We start from the raw sequence: 19811 nt of genomic DNA on the forward strand, positions 1-19811 counted from the left end.
AGAAACCCGAGAGCTGAGGGGAGAATGAGGTCACATGGTAGCACAGGTGTAGGGGACCTTCATGTCATCACATATTTAAAAATCTTTCAGGAGCTGCCCCTAGCCTTGCTAGGCTCTCCATCCCCCTTCAACAGTATCCTTACCCCGTTCTTCTCAAGACAGACCCTCTGAGTCCTCCTAGTTGGTAGCAAGACTTTTCCACTATCAGCATCAGGGAAAATTCCTCTCTCGGAATTCAATGCCAGACCCATCCTACCCTTCCCAAAGCGTTCACCTAAACATCCCCTCCAGGGAAAGAAAACCCCACCCGCTCGCCCTACCTCCCCATCACCCTATCCTATCTCAGCGTCTTGCTTTGTCTCCATTAGCCTTTACGTAATAACTCAGTCTCTCCAGCAGCTCATCCACTTACTGTCTGGCTTTTCCATTTGAAAAACCCTCCAAGAGGGTGTCACCCTCAGCCGTTGGCAACTACTCTTCCTGCTAGGCTGTGTCTGCCGTGGTGGGCATCACAAAAGCCTGTGATAAGTATTGTGTGAATGCTGAGTTGAGAATGGAGTCTCACTTGCCTGGCCTCCTGCAACTTGGAGCAGGCAAGGATGTCCCTGCCACACTGCCCAGTAGTCTCTCCTCAGTGGTGAAAGCCCCCACCCCGGGTTCCCACACACCTCTCTCAGGCTTGCCCAGTTGCTAGAGTCACCCATGCGATCCCCCAGCATAGACACTGCCACCTACTCACCGTGAACTGTATTTAAAATGTAAATAAAAAAAGGCTTTTAGGAGATTTAAGTGTTTCCCTTGGTATTTAAATTATTCAATTATAACTAAAGCTATTAAAATACAGTTAATTAAAATTGTTAGATTGTTTTCCTTCGCACTGATCGCGGCATCGCCGACTTCTCCCTCTAGCTGTTTAATTCCTATTAAAAATGATAATGCCCTGCTTTATTCATAAATGCAGCAACCTTCCCGTGCATTCTTCAGGCGCTCTCCCTTCCCCAAGCCACACCATCGTCTTTGCTCCTAGCAGTGAAGCAGAAACTCTGCCTTAGTCTTCAGAGGTTTAATCAGCAGTAAAAAAGACTCGAAATTTAAACATTAGCATGACTTACAACAAATAATACAGGCCCTCTGTTTTTTTATTTTTAAATAGCCTTCTAATTCTGATGCAACATAATGTCATTAGAGACCAAAGCAGGACCCCAAGGTTTAATGAAAGGTGGGTACCAGATAAAGGCTTTGTAACTCACAACATAAAATTACCAGATCGTACACTAAATATTTATTTGAAAGGTTCTGTAGCATTTCTGGTGGGAGTAGTTCAATCCACTGTGCAGACAGGTATGTGTTTCTAGAACAGAAAGAAAAAAAATGCAGGCAAAGCCAGTGCCTGCATCTCTAACTGGGTACCTCTGAGAACCTAACAGTTACAGTGTTTCAATGCCTGAGCTGTGTTACATGGCAGTAATGGCTCTCCTTGGTGATAATGGGACAGGTGAATGGGTTCAGCTTTCCCAGAAGGGCCAGGTACCACCTCGAGCCCTAGGGGTAATTCGTGAACACATCTGAATCGTGACTCCTTACATGTCTCCAAATGTCACCACAAAGGGCATGGCTGTGAAGTGGCTCAGTTACTAAAAGGTGTGGCTGCCCTTAGGGAGCTTGTGCCCACCCACCAGCCATGCACCCTGCACGTGGAGCTCGAGGTTGGACAGTACTGTCACTAAGGTTTCCCGTGTGGATATGGAAGATTCCACAGGAAAGGTGGGCTGGGTGTGGTCTCCCCTGGGCAAAGGCAAAGGGAAGATGAAGGGGAGGGGACAAGAAGGAGGTGGTGGGTTTGGGACACTGAGACTCTACTGTAGTCGGAACATAGATTAGGTGGAAGTGTACAGCAGAATTTAGAGACCCTTTACAGCAGAATTCAAGAGTAACCCTAGACATGTCTCCTCTGAAGTTTGCCCATCCACGAAGGACTGAGCGTGGTTCAGTCCTTCATGTGCAGCTCTCAGAGCTGGGCTGCAGGTGGTTGGTGAATGACCAGAAGAACTGTAGCCAGCACCTAGTGAGTTCTGGGTACTGGTTGGAAATGCCCCCAGGGCTGGCTGCTGAGCTGCTGGGGACCCAATCAAAAACTCAGGTGAAGCAATCTGAGCTCTTGGACCTTGGACCTTGTTCTGCAGTAACCTGAGTACTCAGACTGGGACTGCAGACTTTCTTCCCAGGCCCACCTCCTCCTGTGCCCAACAGAGCCTCATCAGCTGCTCTAAATGTGCCTCTTTACCCAAGGGACACAGTGTCCCAGGGAAGTAGAGAGAGGCTATGAACTTCGTTGCTGGTCACAGGGGAGTGTAAATCTAAACCACACTGGCATGCCATTGTGCAATGAGCGAGGTGACTACAGCCAAATAGAGAAAAAGGTCAGCTCAATCATCCTGGGGCAAAGATGAGGGGAATGAGCTACCACCATAGCACTGGTGGGCATTCACTTTGTAGAACAGTAGGAAGCGTCTGCATTCCCAGGAAGAGAAAAGAACATATGCCCACTCTGAGATTTGGATGCAGCTGTTGGCAACAGCCTTAGTCCATAACTGCCTAAGAGTGGAGCAAACCTAAGAGTCCACCCACAGAGGAATGGGTAAAGAAACTGTGGTATATCTATTCAAGTGAATAGGACTCAGCCATGAAGGGGAACACGCTGCTGAAACATGGTATAGCATGAGTGAATTGCTGCATAATTATGCAGAGTGAAAGAATGCAGGCAGAAGGGGGAGGGGTCTGCCAGCAATCCACAGGGGCAGAGGGGGTGTGCCTGGGCGTGGATAGTGGGGTGGGCTGACAGACAGGAGGCATAAGGAAGCAGAAAGAAAGATTTGGGTGTGATGGCTACATTCACTCCTGACTGCAGTGATCGATTCTTGCCTACAGACAGATGTCAAAACATATCAAAGCACACACCTTTGGTTTATTGTACATCAAGCACACATCAATAAAGTGACTTTAAAAAATTAAAAGCCCAGACTTTAGAGGTTTCTTTTTGATAATTTTGGCCGTGACATGGTTTTAAGTGAATAAAATAGCAAGAACAGTCAGAATCGCCTAAATAGATTTTCCTCAATCAGCCCCAGTCTTCACCTCTCCTCCTCTTCCCCTTCTTCCTGAACTGGTTGAGAGGTGAGTCCAAGATGTTGCTTCCCTTTAGCCCAACACCTCAGGGGATATTTCATAAAGCAAGGCATTCTCCTGCTGTCCACGGTTCAGCTCTTGAAATAGAGAACTTTGCCATGGACCCTTAAGTCAGTGCCAACAGTGGTTCTGTAACGGGCACGGCAGCTGTCTCTGCACTGGGACATCCATCCAGGATCTCCCAGCTCTCGGCTCACACATCTCTGGCTCCTCTGACCCGAGTTCCAGAGCTGACCACCACTCGCTAGTGGCCCTGTGACCTTGAGCCTTCACCTCCAAACCCTGATCTATGCAGCAAGAATAAAACGAGCCAGTCCTCAGGATGGGGGAAGATGAGTGAGAGGAAGGCTGTGTGTGCCATCTGTTATAGGGACTAAGGATAGAGTGAGCAGGCTCAGGCACTTAGGGCCAGCATCCCACGTGATCTGAACACTGGATGTTCAGTCTGGACGTCCTGAGTCACTCTGACCCAGCTCAGTAAGCCCCTCTGAGACACTTGTCAGGCGCATCCTCTGCTTGGTGTGATGACCCCTCTCAAGAGTTTAGGGCTACTAATTTCCCTTCTATGTTTTAAAATCCACCCTACCATGAGAAGAAAGGATGGAAGGATTCTAGAAGCCAGAAGGTTGAGGACCCCATAAAAACACAGCTTACAAAATCAACTACACAGGGTTCATGGGGCCTCACAGTGATTGAAGCAGCAACCATGGTCCCTATATGGGTCTGAGCCAGGTCCTCTGCATATACCTTGTGAGTGCATAGCTTGGTGTTTTTTCGTGGGAACCCTAACAGCAGAAGTGGGGGCTGTCTCTAATTCTTTTGCCTGTGCTTGGGACCCTTTTTCTCCTCCTACTGGATCACCTGGCCTTGATATGAAGATTTCTTTTTTTATTTTTTTGCCTTGTCTTATTGTGATGTGTTATGCCATGTTCGGTTGCTATCCCTGAAAGATCTGACCTTCTTTTAAAGGGAAACTGAGGAAGAGAGGGCTTATGGGGAGGGGAGGGAGGACTTGGAGGAATACAGGTAGGGGAAGGCATGGTTGGGATGGAATGTGTGTGAAGAATAAAAATTAAAATAAATAAAATCCATTCTTCCTCCCCCAACTTCCTTCCCTACTAACATTGTTCGAGTCCAGAGAAAGTGAGTCTCAGAGTGGTTGCTCCTGCCCTGGCCGGGTGTATCCTGCCTCTTGACATGTCTTTCTGCTGACACCAGAACACAAGGCTGACACCTTACACACAGTTAATCTGCCAGGGTGCCCATGACCAGGATGATCAGGTATAGGACCTGCTGCCTAGGAGCCCTCAGCTGAAGATGTCTGTCCGGTGACTTCTGTTTAAGTTATAACATTAGCTCCTGGTGGCTTTAGGGTGGTGAGAGGTTAGCTGGCTGATATGAGCAAGGCTACCAAGCAGAAGACATTTTGGAACTTGGGAAGTGATGTCACACGTGCTTCTAATTCAGAGATACGGGAAGAGAGGAGCAAGGCAGGCTGGGAGCAGCTCAGGCTGAGGGAGAGCATGGCCTGAAAGGAGCTAAAGGTCCCAAGGTGGGAAGCAGAGCAGAGAGGCCCACTCGTGTTGGCAAAGGCAGAGGGAGATCCTCACGAAGTCCATCCCCACAGTCCTTCAGGCTCCGACCAGATTCTCACTCTGCCTGGCTCTGTTTGTTTCCTAGTGCTGCCTAGGTAACAAATGAGCACACACTGGGTGGCTTTAAACACTCTGTTGTACAAGCCAGAAGTCTAAAGCAAAGGTGCCAGCTAGGCTGGCTGTGCAGTGTACAGGCTGACCTCACGTGAGTCCCCCTCGTCTCTCTGTCTCTCTGTCTCTCTCTGTCTCTCTCTCTGTCTCTCTCTCTCTTTCTCTCTTACCTACTTGTGACTCCCAGCTTCCAGCGTTCCCCCATCCTGCATGGGGCTCTAGGATCTTCAGTCCTTGCTACCTGTGCCTCCCGCTGCAACTCCACAGCCTCTACCTCCACCATTACAAGCATCCGTGCTCTGGCTTATGGCCCATAGCACTGAGTGTCTTGTCTTTTCTGTCCCTTGTAAGGACACACCTGCCACTGGATTCATGCCCTCCTGCCCTGGGGTGAACTTACCCAAAGACTATCACATGCCACACAGATCCTTCCTTGACTGGTGCCCCATTATGAGATTTCGTGAGACACCATTGCATGTGGCTGGGGCACAATTCTACCACTTACAGGTTGAGAGCAAACAGTGTGTCATCACCGTGGCTTCCCTGGATTTCTTCCTAGTCTGTGGGAGCTGCTGTATGATCAACTGGGGCTAGGGGGGGAGCTAATTTTCAAAGGTCCCCTAAGCCTGAAAGGGGGAAGAGCCTGGGCTTAGGGATTGGGGACAGGGGAATGGCTCTGGTGATCTCAGAGGCCAACTCTCCCACACCGGAGTGCCCCTGTGGTGCACAGCAGAAGATGTGAGAGTGAGGGAGAGCAGGATGCTGGAGCACCAAGCTTCACTGTCCTCCCCTGGAAACTCAAGTTCCAAAATGAGGTTTGAGCATCTACTGAGTTCTGTAACAGGATGTGGTGTAAGGGACATGAAGTTTCTTGGTTTATGACATTTTTAGGGTCATGAGGGGGTCAAGATATCATAGCTGGTGAGAGCTACCCACAGGAGCATTGGGGGCCAAACACCTTAGTACCAAGGTAGACAGGGAAACCCTGCACACAGTCCAAAGGAGGTAGTACTGAGCTATGACATAAAAGACATTTAAGAGTTAGATAGGGCAGGGAGACATGGGGGTGAGTAGGTGTGTGGCATGAGCCAGGATGAGCCTGGTAAGTGTTCGATGCAATAAGAAAGTGCATTTTGGTTTTCAGTCTGGGAAGGCAGGGTGGGGCTACTATGGGAGTTCCAGGAGGAAAAAAAAAAAAAAAAAAAAAAAACTTTGCAGAGATGGAAAGCAACCTTGGGTGCAAAGAAGTCAGAATTTTATTCTGCTCCCTCCGGCGGCTGATGGAAGCTGTTCAGCCAACTGCAGAATGAACAAATTTGTAGTGCAGAATGATCACTCAGGCGGCTAGAGGGCACGAGCTGGGAGCAGGAGCCGAGCAGAAACCTATTGCTTCACCCTTGAGAGATGATCAGAGCTGAGGTGCGATGGAGGGGAAGGAATGGATGCACGAGGCTTTGGAGGGAGGGCGTCACGCACAGGGCACAGTGACCTCACACAAGCCCGGTTGGCAGGCCTGTCTCTAGGTCACAGAGATAATGGACCTGGTAAGCTTTGGAAAGCATGGAACACCTCGCCCTGGCAGGGACTGGTTTGAGCTGGATCCTGAAGTGCAGCCTCTCTCATCTTCTCCTGGGAGTCTCTCCTCCCTGCTTTCCTCGCCTGTAAGCAAAAGAGAGAGGGGAGGTGAAAAACAGACACATTAAGTGCCAAAGCTTATGTTAATACAGCATTAAGGTTGAAAATGTAATCTCCTAGGAGTCAGGAAATTCCGAACAAGGGGTTTCCATAGCAACTCAGCCACACTGCTCCTCTGTCCATTTGGACCCTGTTTTCCTTGTTAAATATGATCCCGTCGTATATTATATTTTAACCAGCTAAATGTGCTACCCACAGCACACAGAGCTCTAGCGATGGCTCACGAAACTGCCAGAAACAAGTGTGTGCACGCGCATGCACATGCATGGCAAAGAGCAGGTGCCTGCCAAGTGAGCCTGACATAGCACAGCCACATCCTGGTATCTAATAAATGAGTCATAATTGCATTAAGAACAGCTCCCCGATACATCAGTGAGCAAGGGCTCTGCAACCTTTGTGCTCAGAATGGATGGACCAGAGTGTCCACTCTAGGGACCCAGAGGGTGGGTGGTAGGCACCGCAAGACTCCTCCCAGATGCCAGCCTGAATGGTCAGGAGCCCTCTCAGATGGCACTGTCAGGATGTGGGTCAGAATTACCTGGTCCACTGACTCTTCATGAGTGCCAGCCAATCAGAGATTATCTGTCACTGTTCGTTAACATCCCCGGCATTCGCCCACACAGCAAGCACACAGGCAGAGGAAATGTGACACCCCCCCACACACACACTCCCCGCCAAGCACACACAGCAGAGTGGACAAAAGCTTTCTCTGTGACTGCAGGGACGTTGGGAGCTAGGAAGATGGACAGGAGGTGGGGCAGTGGGATGACTAAGTAACAGAATGTGTGAAACATCTGCCTTATCATGCAGTGGAAAAAGGCTGGAATTTTCCACTCAGGCTGCTGGGGCTTGGTTATCTCCCAGACATGTGGTCTTCAGCAAGTCCCTTAATTTCTCTTTGTCTTAGTTTCTCATCTGCAAAATTGGGATAAAATTACCATTAACCTCACACAGGCTTGTTGGGGGATTAAATGGGATAATTGATGCACAAGCTTGCTGGAAACTTCTAAATCCCTAAGACACATGTCAGGCTGCCACGGAGCTCTAGAAAACCATGCTGCCTTCTGGTGACATATAATGGCGTCTAGATAGTTTTGTGCTTGATTCTTAAACCTTCCAGTGGGTCCAAGATGTATTAAAGGGTCTAGAGCAACGGTAGCCAAATATTGTCTGGGAAGTACGTATGTTGAGCTTTGGAGGCCATATTGTAACTTCTTTGCTCTAAGCTGTACATAAACAACTGAAAGAAGCTGGATTTCAATAAAGCTTTATTTTCAAAAGCAGAAAGCAGTCAGAGATTCTGACCTGTGGGCTGCAGTGTGCTAGTCCCTGGTCTATTTTCTATTTAAGGAAGTATGTATTTGTGAATATAGCTTTTCTGCTGAGAATTCAACTCTTTCTCCTACCTCCACCCACCCCCACATGGACACAGCCTCTCTTTTTAACCAACTTCACCTCCCCAAACCAGTGAGCACATTAGTGTCCCAACCCTTGCCGGCCTCTGTCATAGACTGGAAGACTGCAACTACCACCTCTGCTCCCCAGTTAGTAATTCTTGATGGTCCAATGATGTGAACGTGTGTGTGTGTGTGTGTGTGTGTGTGTGTGTGTGTGTGTGTGTGTGTGTTCTTCCAACTCATTCAAGGCTTCTAGAACAGTCAGGAACATGATCACCTCACCACGTCTGTGCTCACTGCATGGCCTGGAGTCGGTCAGCTTCCTCTATGGGTGTGAGGGTGAACCTGGACAGAAATGCCAGATGGAAGGAGCAGGTGGGCAGGAGGGTCTACAGCCTCGCTCCCTCTGATGGAAGAGCCCTGTGTCATCATGAACAAGCATTCATGATAGTGACGCAGAACCGCCTCTGCATGCTGCCCTCTGAGAGCCTCAGCCTCCTCCAACTTGAGACTCTGGAAGCTTCTAGAAGCATGGCAGACGTTCAGCTTTCCCACTGGCAGGCTTCCCTCCTCCTCCCCATCCTGGGCTGCACAGTTGGGCAGAACCAAGTAGTGTAATTCACCTCTGAGTCACACTTCCCCAGCATGGTGTCTCCTGTGTGTCCTACAGAACAGAGCTTCCTTGCGTCATGAGACCCAAGCAGGTGACTTATTCAGGAATCAGGGTCAGTAGGTGGCTCTTGTCCCAGGACATCAACTAAGAAGATACTACTTCTAGTTACATTATTAGAAGAATATATGTGAAGGTGTGTTTAAGCATGTGTGGTAAGGCTCCAAGGGTAGCCACAGATCACTGCATGCAATATAGGGGCAGACCATGTGTGTATCTCTGTGTGATTTCATGTGTGCGCACATATGGTAAAGTTCTGCAGGCATGTGCATTATGAACACACAACTTCACATGGGGGTATGCACATGTTGCTGGCTCTATGTCTATACCTAGGTGATCTCGTACATAGGCTTGTGGGAAGGTACTGCATATATGGGTTCAGGCACACATTCTTGTGCATGTTGAAGATTGCCTGGTCCTATACATGCTTTGTACATGCCTGGGAATGTCTGCTGCTCCTGCACATAATTCTCTCTGGGTCTGTGTGTGTCTTTAATGCAGATCTGCACTTTTTCTGGGGAACATGGTGGCCTCCAACTTCCAGCCTCAGATAAATATTCCATCCCCCTTGCTTTGAGGTGACATTAGCTAGTGTTCCTACGATGAGCCAAGGCCAGGAATCAACAAACTCCAGCTACCAGGCAGAGTCCAGGCACAAAGGACAGAGGCTTGAAAAGAAAGCCACCCCTACAGTGTCCTGAGAGGAGGCTCCCCATGCTGGTGGCTAGTGTCATTGGGAGCTGATGAGTCCGGCCCCTTCTCTGTTTCCTCCAAGAGTGTTCTCCAAGTATGGGACCTGCACAGGAGGTGACAGGGAGCTGCCTGATGCTACTGCAAAAGCCAGGTCAGAGCCTTTTCATGATTTCTCTACTTCCTGGTGAAGCAGGGTGCTTCTGGGAGCAGAAGGTCACTATATAACCCAGGGTGGCAATGCAATCCTGGCTTCTCTTCAGATACTGGGTATGTGAGCAAGGCAGTTATGTTGAGAAAGAGCAAGGACACAAAGCCAAGAGACAGTGGGCATAGCCATCTTCTACCATCTTCTAACAGTGCAATGGGTGTGGCACCCCCAGCTGCCTTTCCCAGATGAAGATCCTGAGTTTCTAAGAAGGCCTCACCTTAAGGTACCCTGCCAAGTGTGGGGCAGAGGTTTATCCAGCTCTGGGCTTGAGGGTCCTGTCTCAGAGAGCTGACTCTGACTTCCTGTGGGTCTTTGCACTCTGTGGGGATGAGGAGCTGCCCAGCCCACACTGGAGAACCCTCCCCAGAGCTGCCAGTAGTGGAGAGTGTCTGGCTCTGTGTGTCTCCTGTATACGTCACTAGGAGTGACTGAGTCCTGTGTACCATGATAACAACTTGAAGGATCTCAAGCCATCCCCAGTAGTCTTCAAACCACGCTCTGCAAGAAAAAGTGTGGGCTTTCTCCAGGAAACAGGCAGGCATGAGTCAGGTAAATGGATTTAAAAGGCACTCCTACACACCCCTGCTGTGTGACCCTGTGTGGGTTACTCAGTCTCTCTGGGCCTGTTTCATCCTATGGTGATTCAGACCTCTTCTACGAATGCTCCAAGCATAGAACTTTCAAGATGACTACTTCAGGAAGCTCACGGTGACGAGAGAGAGAGAGAGAGAGAGAGAGAGAGAGAGAGAGAGAGAGAGACAGAGACAGAGAGACAGAGACAGAGAGACAGAGACAGACAGAGAGAGACAGAGAGACAGAGACAGAGAAAGATTTGTGTCTCCCTGTGCCTACTGTCCCTAACCCCATGCATGCTCCTGGTAAATGGTAATGTTTCTGAGCCACTCTCCTGTGGCAACATTAAGGACTTACTCAGCAGGGAGGTGGTGGTGCACAGCACACCTTTAATCTCAGCATTTGGGAGGCAGAGGCTGGCAGATCTCTGCGCTTGAGGCCAGCCTGGTCTACAGAGAAAGTTCTAGGACAACCAGGGCTACACAGAAAACAAACAAAAAACAGAGAGAGAGAGAGAGAGAGAGAGAGAGAGAGAGAGAGAGAGAGAGAGAGAGAGAGAGAGAGAAAGTCACTCTAGCTTGTAGGACTGTGGCAATTTGGCCAGAAAAGACACAAGCCCGTGCTTTAGACTTGGGATGCGTAGACAGTACACAAAATGAACAGTAAACTGTTCATCAGACGCCCCACATGCCCTGCTATTCACTGGGTTCCATGCTTGCTCAAATACCTGGAACCACAGGTGGAAAGCACCGCGTGCCTTGCCTAGGCTGGGTGAAAAGTAGAACAGAATTTGAACCAAGATGGCCTGTCAGCCTTAAACATGCAGCGGGCCAGTTCTATCACCACCACGTGGCATGCATTCAGCTGCCTGGCCTGCAGAGAAGCTGCCCCTGCACCCAACCCTGGTCCCCCTCAATGTCCCAGCTCTCGTGGAGCTCTCATTACAGCTCCTGCATGCTCTGGTTTGAGCTTTGTCCCTTCCTGACCCACCCTCTGAGTGATGGCCCAATTAGGTCCTCTCTCTGCTTATCCCTTGCTTACTGGTGCTCACTCCAAGGTGCTCAGTAGCACTTTGAGGTGGAGGGGAATGGCCACTTTCCCTCTCTCCTCCTTTGAGTGCAACCCTCCTAGCTCTGTGCTGTGACAGCAAGCTGCAGGTGACTCTGGTGGCCCCAGGAGTCTAGCTCATGAGTGGGCCATGAAGATACTCTGGCCAGCTGCACTTCAGAACCCATGGTGCCCCAATCAACACAAGTGTCCACCTCCTCTCACTCCTCCCTGTCTTGGCCTGGGTGGCATGGCAGTGAGGGAGCCACTGAGCCTTCTTCCTCCAACCCAGCCACCCACTCCTCCTCCAGCCAGCCTCCCATGCCAGCCCTGGCACGGGCATCAGGCGCCGTAAAGGGTAGGCTACTAGCTTAGGATAAAAACCTTCATTCATGACAGCCTCAAACCCCTGGCTCTGGAAAGACAGAGATTTGCTCTGGGTCTGAGCTGTCGCCGGGAGAGGAAAGCCGATCCGATCCACAGAGCGGTGCTCCTTAAAGCGCCTCTGTTCTGCTCACCTGGCAGGCCAGCACAGCAGCCCACTTGTGCCTCTGAAATCCTAGCTGGCCTCTGGCTGGGAGCTTTGGGGACTGCAGGGGAGACACTGGGTAGAGTGTGCCAGGCATGCACACCCAGCCAACTCTACACCCAGCCAGGGCCAAGAGCAAAGAGGAAGGCCAGCAGTAGAATCGACTCCCACAACTGTGTGGGGACCTCAGTCTCTCTCAGTTCTTCTTGGGGTCTAAGTGTTCACTGAAAAACTGCACATGGGGATGATAGGCCATAGGTACTGAGGGCCAAGCAGATGTTTCTTGATTTTTTTTCCCAGTGTGACAAACTTCCTCATAAAAGTCATGAAGCTGTATGCTAATGGGATTCACATCCCCAAATCCTTCAGCTGGCCCCATAGAGATCATTCCCATACATTTCTAACATCTCCCTCCACAGTGGGGGAGAACTAGCCCAAATAGGGACATCAGACACGCCCCCAGGGGGGTGGGACATAGGGAATGATTGAGAGAGAATGGATCATATTTCGCATTTACTTGATTAAAAAATACTTATGACTGTTGGCAGGGTATGTTTTACTGATGAGAGCTATTGAGCTCAGAAAAGCTCCCACTCAGGTTCTTTCTTCTTCCACAGTGGAGAATCATCTAGCTGGGTATACAGTGAGCCTGCAGTTTCCAGCCTCCCGTTCAGCTATATATCATATTGTCTCTAAGCTTTGCCACCAACATGCTAACCAAGAAGTACAGAATCTGAAGGGAAAACTTTGAAACGAATAAACACACTGACTCTTGTGCTTTCCCCTCAACCCTATAAGTGGGGTGCTTCTTAGAGAATGAGGTTCACATTGGTGCAGTCATTTGGGCCATGCAATCAGAGCTGGTTATTGGGGATGGCAGAGCAACAAGATGGCAGAGGTCTGGGTCTCTGACATTCAGGGAGCTACAATACAGTCTGGGACCTTGTACCTGGACTTGTCTCTTTAAGCCACTGTCATTTTGAGTTCTTTTGATAGCACATTTGAAGAAATAACTTAGCTAATTACCTCAGTGTCCTAAACACCAATAGATCCCACTTCTCCTCACCCAGTTTACTGCCTGGAGCCAGTCCCTCCCTCACCCCCCATCCCCCCCCCGTGTGTGTGTGTGTGTGTGTGTGTGTGTGTGTGTGTAGCATGCATGGCCTCCTGAGAGGTCTCTGTGCTGTGGGGCTCTATGCCAAGACCCCATGTTCTATGATGTTTGCGTCCAGCTTTATAGCATATTCTCACACAGCCATGGGGGCAACTGAAAGAAGCTAGGGTGCTCACCTGGGCAGCTCTACCTCATCCTCCCTAGAGCGAAAGCCACCTCATCGCACCAGTGCCCAGTCTGCTTCCCTGCCCCCTGCATCATCTCTATCTACTAACTATCACTGGCAAGCATGCCTAACCCAGAGCCCTTGAGCCACATTGCAGCCAAAGGAACTACAAATACAGCCCCAAAGCTAATTATGAATACCACCCAAAAGAGAATGATAAACATTCTTAAAGGCTCTTGAAAGATTCGTTGTTGTTTTGCAGTTTTGAAGGTGGGCAAAATCAACAATGCATGGTGTGTAGCAAAGTCATTCTACAATGTCAAAAGGTTGGACACCCCCACACGTGCTCTGTACCTTCAGCAGATGTTCCCAGAGGACCAAATCTGTCTTTCCACCTCCTAAGCAGCCAGCTGTGGTCATTCTTCAAGGTCACTCCCTTGGCCAGCATCCCAGCATTGCCTTGTCTGTCCCACAACACTTGGTCCACACTTCTGTGCAGCAGGCAACTTGCATCACTGAGGCCATCTGCATCCCAAGCAGACATAAGCCAAGGCCAAAGAGCCACCTGTGCCTTAGGATCTGGATGCCCTCCATGTCCCCAAGTGTGGAGCCTATGGTGTCGACAAGAAACAGCTTTGGGAAATGAGGGTCAAAAGCAGTGTCCTCCATAAACTCCCACAGGTGATCTAACCCTCATCACCCTGTGCCTCATGAGGACCCCGCAGCTCCACAGCCACACCACCATCTCCTTCATCTGTAAGCCTAACCTAAGAACAACACAGATGGGGGAAGCAAACTTGCGGCTCAATTAAACGCCAGTTGAACATATGAACGTACACATCTCTTAAGTGATATTTTTTCAGTTCCCTAAGAATCTGAGCTTGCTTACTGGGCTGTCTCTCAGCACGTAAGCCACGGGAGGCTAATGCCCAGTCTAGTGTATAGGTAAAATCCTCAGTTATCCAAGGAAATGGGGCACCAGCTCCCTGGCCCCCCGTGGATGGGTCTCTGTAACCTTTTCCTTTGCTGGGTGAGGTAAGCAGCCCCGAGGAGCGTGTGCGAGCAGGTCAGGAGAGGTGAGACGCAGGGTGATCCGGGGCTGCTGGCAGCCAGAGAGTCCTTTGCAAAATGACAGTCTTGTTCTCCGTGAGCTTTTTCCTCATGACTTCATTCTGCGACAGGCTCTGCTTGGATCATATTTTTTTTTTGATGGGCCCCAGCCCCAGCTGCATGGAGAAAAATGGTCTCAGAGCCCATCCCAGGGTGGCCATGCCAGGACAAGCAGGGTCTGTTCACTACCCTGGGCTGAGTGCCTAGCTTACCACCTACCGCCCTGCAAAGGGGCCAGTCTGGGCAACCTGTACCACAGCTGGAAGAAGTTGCACAGGCCTGTGGGCTCCCCATCTCTCTGATTTCTGTTTTCTCACCAACAAATGTCAGGGCCCTCCAGCACAGTTCATCAGGTCAGCAAGCGTCCAGTGAGCACAGTGCAGGCTTCACTCATGCTGCCTGGGACTCCTCCCACATTCACTGTTCCGGAGCTCACTCCTCCCACCTGGACAGGTACCTGAGCTACCTCTTCCACTCTGGGCTCCCACAGACATGAAGGGATGCAGAGAGACGTCCCTGCTCCGAGGACCGCAATAGTAATGTATGTTGGGGGTGTTCAGAGGAGGGGTTGGTGAATCCCATAGGCAATATTACTACCTTAGTCTTCATGAGCTGCAGTTGGCCGAGCAAGACCTGAGGACAGGCTATACTGCAGGCAAGAAGAAGGAGACACACTGAGTGTCCATCATCATGTGTCTAGTGCAAGAGCCCGAGCATGGGGAGCAGAGGGAGAAAGAGGACAGCATGCCTTTCCTACACCAGTAGAATTCCAGTGTGGTCCTGGGAGGTCACATGACACTCACAGACACCTGAATCAACCTAATTCTGCTCTGTCTCCCTCTATGGACCATCCTTTTGCTCGTTGGTTGGTTTGCTTTGGTCTGTTGCCACATGGTTGAATGACGGCAGCTACATCTCCCAATGGCTCGCTCGCTTTCTGTCAGGGCAGGAAAAGCTCGAGTTCACTGAGACTCTTTTCTGTCCTACAGCCCCCCAGAGAAGAGAAACTCATGGACTTGGACCTCAAACTAGTCATTTCTGGGGACAAGGGAAGTTAAGAAAGGTCTCCATCAAATGGGATGAGATTTCCCCAATTGATTTACACTGAGGCTGGAGGTCACCTGATACCACAGACTTCTGACTGATACCCAAACGATCCTGGGATTCTCATCGGGTGGCAGGAAGTTGGGAATGGTTACTGCATTTAAAAGTTGGCATGGTTACTGCATGGGTGATGGTTAGAGCTGGCGTAGACATCTAAGGTGCATGGGAGTGTGTGATGAGGGATGGTGGGCTGAAAGGAAGAGACAAGTGGCTCAAACAGAATTTAAATGGACTAGCTTCAGGACCCAGACAGGAGCAATCATCTATCTCATGAACTCTAGATCTGAGACCAATGTGAGTCTTTGAACCACATTTCACATAGGCGCATTCCCTGCTAGGCAGAAGGGGCATGTGTCCTTCAGTGTACCAACTGGGTCTTGTTCATCTCAATGCCACTATCTTTCATAATGACAGGACTACCAGGAGTATGGGTAAAGGAATGAATGAGTGAATAAATGAATGAAGCCCTATTTCCCACCATCAGTTCCCTGCTATGCCTCACGGGAACAATGTTAACAACTCCTCTTTGCACAGCTACTAAGAAGATCGTATGAGTTGATGGCTAGTACTTAACACAAAGGCTTTCTCAGACAGCTAGAAAGAAATGACTCAGTGCCGGTCACCCTGAACCCTCGGGAGGTCACACACAGGTCCCTGTCTGCTGATGGGTGCAGCAGCTCATCATCACGCAGACTGGAGGAGTGGAGACAAGTATGTGGCCACCAGGAAACCCCTGTATCTGCCCAGTAGGTCCTGCCAGAGACGTCCACAGAGGAGCCGTGAGCATGAGTAGCTGTCTGTATCTGTTAGTGCAAGCAGGGGTGGAATATTAAGCACTTTACGACAGGACATATATCTACAGCAGAATGAGCTGCCTCTTGTAAAGCAGGCCTTGTCCAAGCAAAAGGCAAATAAGCCCATGTCTCAGGCCCAGCCCATCTACCTACAGCTGCAAACTCCCACTGCACGGTCACCAAAAGAATTCCTGGGACTTCACATCATCGTGGGGTCCGTCAGCAGCACAGGTGCAGTTTACTCTTTCGTTCCAGGGATGTTATGAGCAGCTAGCTGGGCCACTTTCTTGTGGGCTGGGGGATGGTAGAAATGAAAGCCGAGCAGCATAAAATCGAACGTGAGAAGCTACCACACAGGAGACAGGGTCTGTAGGGTTGGCTGCTATCCACTGAGGAAGATGGGGTTTCCTGGGGATCGGAGCTACTGTGATAGATTGAAAATATGAAACTTGGCTTGTCTCAGGGCCAGTGGCCGGTGGTCCTCACATCCTCATGGTAGAATACAATGACTGACTCAGCTGGCTCAGACACCGAGACAACTCTCTAACAGGCTGATGGCGCCTCTAAGAAAGCCTCAGCTGAACAGCTCTTCATGCTGATGGAGAAGGACGGGCTATTTCAATGGGTTTATGCGGTAATGTGGGTTTGCTGCCCCTAACGGCAGAGTTGTAGTCATTTCATTTGAAGTACCTGAAAGGATTCAAGATACTTTGCAGCCCTCCTAAAACACATTTCTAGGTAACCTACAGCTTCCAGGCACATGATTAAAGAGCCCTGTTTGCCTAAGTGTATGCTGTCCCTAAGCTTCCCCCTAGGGTCTAAAAATAATGTCACTAAGCTCTCACAGGAGTGGAGAGAAGAGGTCCCCGAAGCCCTTCATTCCCACTATCTCACTCTCTCATCACAAGACCCTTGTGGGGAAAAAATTCAATTTCAACCCATCTTCTAGATATAGAAACTGAGGCCAGACAGACTTTACTGTGGCATGTGTGAAGCAGTCCCACTGTTGCTGAATACTTGGCACACAATGACCTCTGACTCTAGCCAATAGATTGTTGTCCTTTCCCAAGGAACTTCTGGTCTACCCAGGAGCCAGACAAATATTAAGATAGTCATCAATGTCAGAAAGAATCAACTGTAAACTTCATAAAGGAAGGGTGAGGACACTTGTCTGAAAAAAGAACCATTACTGCACAGTCAAGATACAGATGTCCCAGACAGACAGGGAAGACAGTACAGAGCTGTAGATACCCTATTTCTGAAGGGTGGACTGTGTGTCCACAGGGACAGAAGCAAGTGTCAATATTTCTAAGGACCCCATGTTGAGCTGAACCTTCTGGCCTGGATATGCATTTGAACACAGGGATTGTAGCCTGCGCCCAGCTCTCTGGAAACACCCAAGAGTCCTGACAATCCAGCTCTCCACAGCATCCCCACACTACCTCAAGTCTCTCCTCTGCCTGACCTTGAACCACTCCACAGCTGTGTGCAGAACCCTGAGCTACCTCCCACCCCTAAGTGTGACCCTTGCCAACTTGTAGTACCCTTCTGGCCACCCTCTCTCTCTCCAAACAAGTCACCAGGCAGCATTCCTAGGAGGCTAGGGAGGGGGCCAAGGATGAGGGCTGGGTAGGAGCCTGAGGGCTGTGTGGCGTTCACGAGCTGTACATCTGGAGAGGAAGACAGGAATGTTTGTGTCTGACTTTAGCTAATATCCTAGGAATTTCTCCTGGCGTTGCGGAGGGCTCCTAGGGGGACTGCAGAGCTGTGATGTCTGGGTTCTGGGGCAGGCGGGCTCAACTCAAAGCTTCTTTGTCTTCTCACTCCTCCTCTGCATCAGCCTGGCCATGTGTCTGTCTGTCTGTTTGTCTGTCTGTCTGTCCGTGAGTACTGGAGTGTGTGAGGATGTGTGGGGGACATCTTTACATGTCCGTAACTGTGTACTTGTATGTCTTATGTGGGTGCCAGCATGGATTATGCGTGTGTGTGTGTGTGTGCCTGCGTGCGTGCTTGCGTGCATGGGTGTGGCTCTGTCATGTGACTCTGTTATCTTCATCTCTCCAACTGTCTGAGGGTCAGTCTCCCAAGGCACCTGTCCCTGTGTGCCACTGGGCATTGCCCATATAGCCCTGCCATGCCTGTGACTGCTTGGGTCTCTGGAGTTTTGCCTTCATCTTCTCTTCTTCCTCCCACATCTAGGACAGAGGCTGCCCTCCTCTTTAGGAAGGAATCCAGTGAGCATGAACTGGAGTTGACTGAAGAAAAAAGAGAAAGAGGAAGCAGAAGGTGGTGAGAGGTGGTGAGAACAGGGTTAGGAAGCAGGAGCCTCTGTGTGTGTATGTGTGTGTGTGTGTGTGTGTGTGTGTGTGTGTGTGTGTGTGTGTATGCTCACCTATGTGCTTCAGTGCCACTACATGCACTAATCCATGGGCACTTCTTACATGCAACCACATGTAACATGAGCACGTGTACCTCTGTGTATAGCTGAAATATGGGTGGGTGTCTGTTCTTTCATTTGTATATGTATGTTCACATGGGTGTGATCTATGTGTGACTATCCATGCATCTGTCTGTCAAGATGAGTGTGAAAGCGCATGTGTTCTACACCTGACCTTTTTTAATGTACCCGTCTGGATGTCTGTGTACAGGAGCGTGGTTGATACATGGCTACCCAAGCACTTGTCTGCGTGTATGTTTGTGTACGTGGGTACTTGTACACATGACTATCTGAATCTATTCACATGTGTATATGAGCACACGGCATGGTCTGTGTGTGGCCATCCATGCATCTGTAGGGTCTTAGCAAGTGAACCTCACATTTAGCTTGTCACATAGAACCAGTACCCAGAAACCACAAGTAGGTTCTCCCTACGTCTTCAGACAGGAGTGACAGCCTGGACTGGCAAGCAAGCCAGTGAAGGGAACCGACAGGAGACTCATCATACCTGCTCAGTGGTCATGGAGAGTCCCCTCTCATCAGCCTCACAAAGCCACACCCATGCCCCCCTGCCAGGAAGTCCTGCAGGGCATTCCAGGAAAGCCCCTAGCTCCATCCCCTATGTGTCTTACCCTGGGCCTCCATGATCTAGTATTTCTGGTCTAAGGCACCTTTCTTAGTCAGACAGGAGTAATTCAACTCTGGTTTCCCTGGACTCCAGGCTTGCCCTCTGCAGAGTCTCTGCTAAGTGACGATGGAGCCCACGGGCCACTGGGTTCTATAAGGAAGCTGCAAGACTTGGCCCCCCACAGTTCCCAACAGCCACCCTTTTATGTTTCTCTTGAATCACCATCCCTGCCCACAACACACACACTCACACACATACTCACATACTCATATGCACACATACATCCATGTACTTACCCAAGAAGACACATGTACATGTGTGGAAACATGCACTCACACACGTACTCACACACATGTACATGCATACACACACTTACATACATTCACACACACTCACATTCACATATGCACACACATTTGCATATTCACTCACAAACAGACATGTTTACATATGCACACATATTCTCAGATACACATGCACTCACATACATGAATTCTCTCTCTCTCTCTCTCCCTCTCTCTCTCTCTCTCTCTGCTACTTCCAACTCTACAAGAGACTGAGCACTCTGCTGCCCAGCCTCTTTCCCAGAAGGCTACCTACCTCATGATCCATCTCCCTCTCCTTTGTTCTCTGGGCATTCTGGGGCTCTCAGAACCCATCAAAAAGTTTATCACAGGCCACACACACTGAAAACATCTCCAACACAAGGATACTCTGTTTAGAATTGTTTATTCTTTGTGCTGTCTAAGAATTT

General features: G+C 49.7%; 1 long non-coding RNA gene across 3 annotated transcripts; it reads right to left on the minus strand.

The window, feature by feature from the left end:
• Positions 1 to 6125: 6125 nt before the first annotated feature.
• On the minus strand, positions 6126 to 19759 carry Gm32307. Of its 3 annotated transcripts, XR_874431.2 has the most exons (3): positions 19658 to 19759; positions 13339 to 13595; positions 6126 to 6551 (listed from the first exon to the last, which is right to left on the minus strand). It is a non-coding gene; the product is annotated as a predicted gene, 32307 (long non-coding RNA). The 3 variants fall into 3 exon arrangements; XR_383273.3 differs by lacking the exon at positions 13339 to 13595; XR_383272.1 differs by lacking the exons at positions 13339 to 13595; positions 19658 to 19759 and adding an exon at positions 7126 to 7263.
• Positions 19760 to 19811: the final 52 nt, after the last annotated feature.

This window comes from Mus musculus, chromosome 14, assembly GCF_000001635.26.
Source record: "Mus musculus strain C57BL/6J chromosome 14, GRCm38.p6 C57BL/6J".
Taxonomy (NCBI): Eukaryota; Metazoa; Chordata; class Mammalia; order Rodentia; family Muridae; genus Mus; species Mus musculus.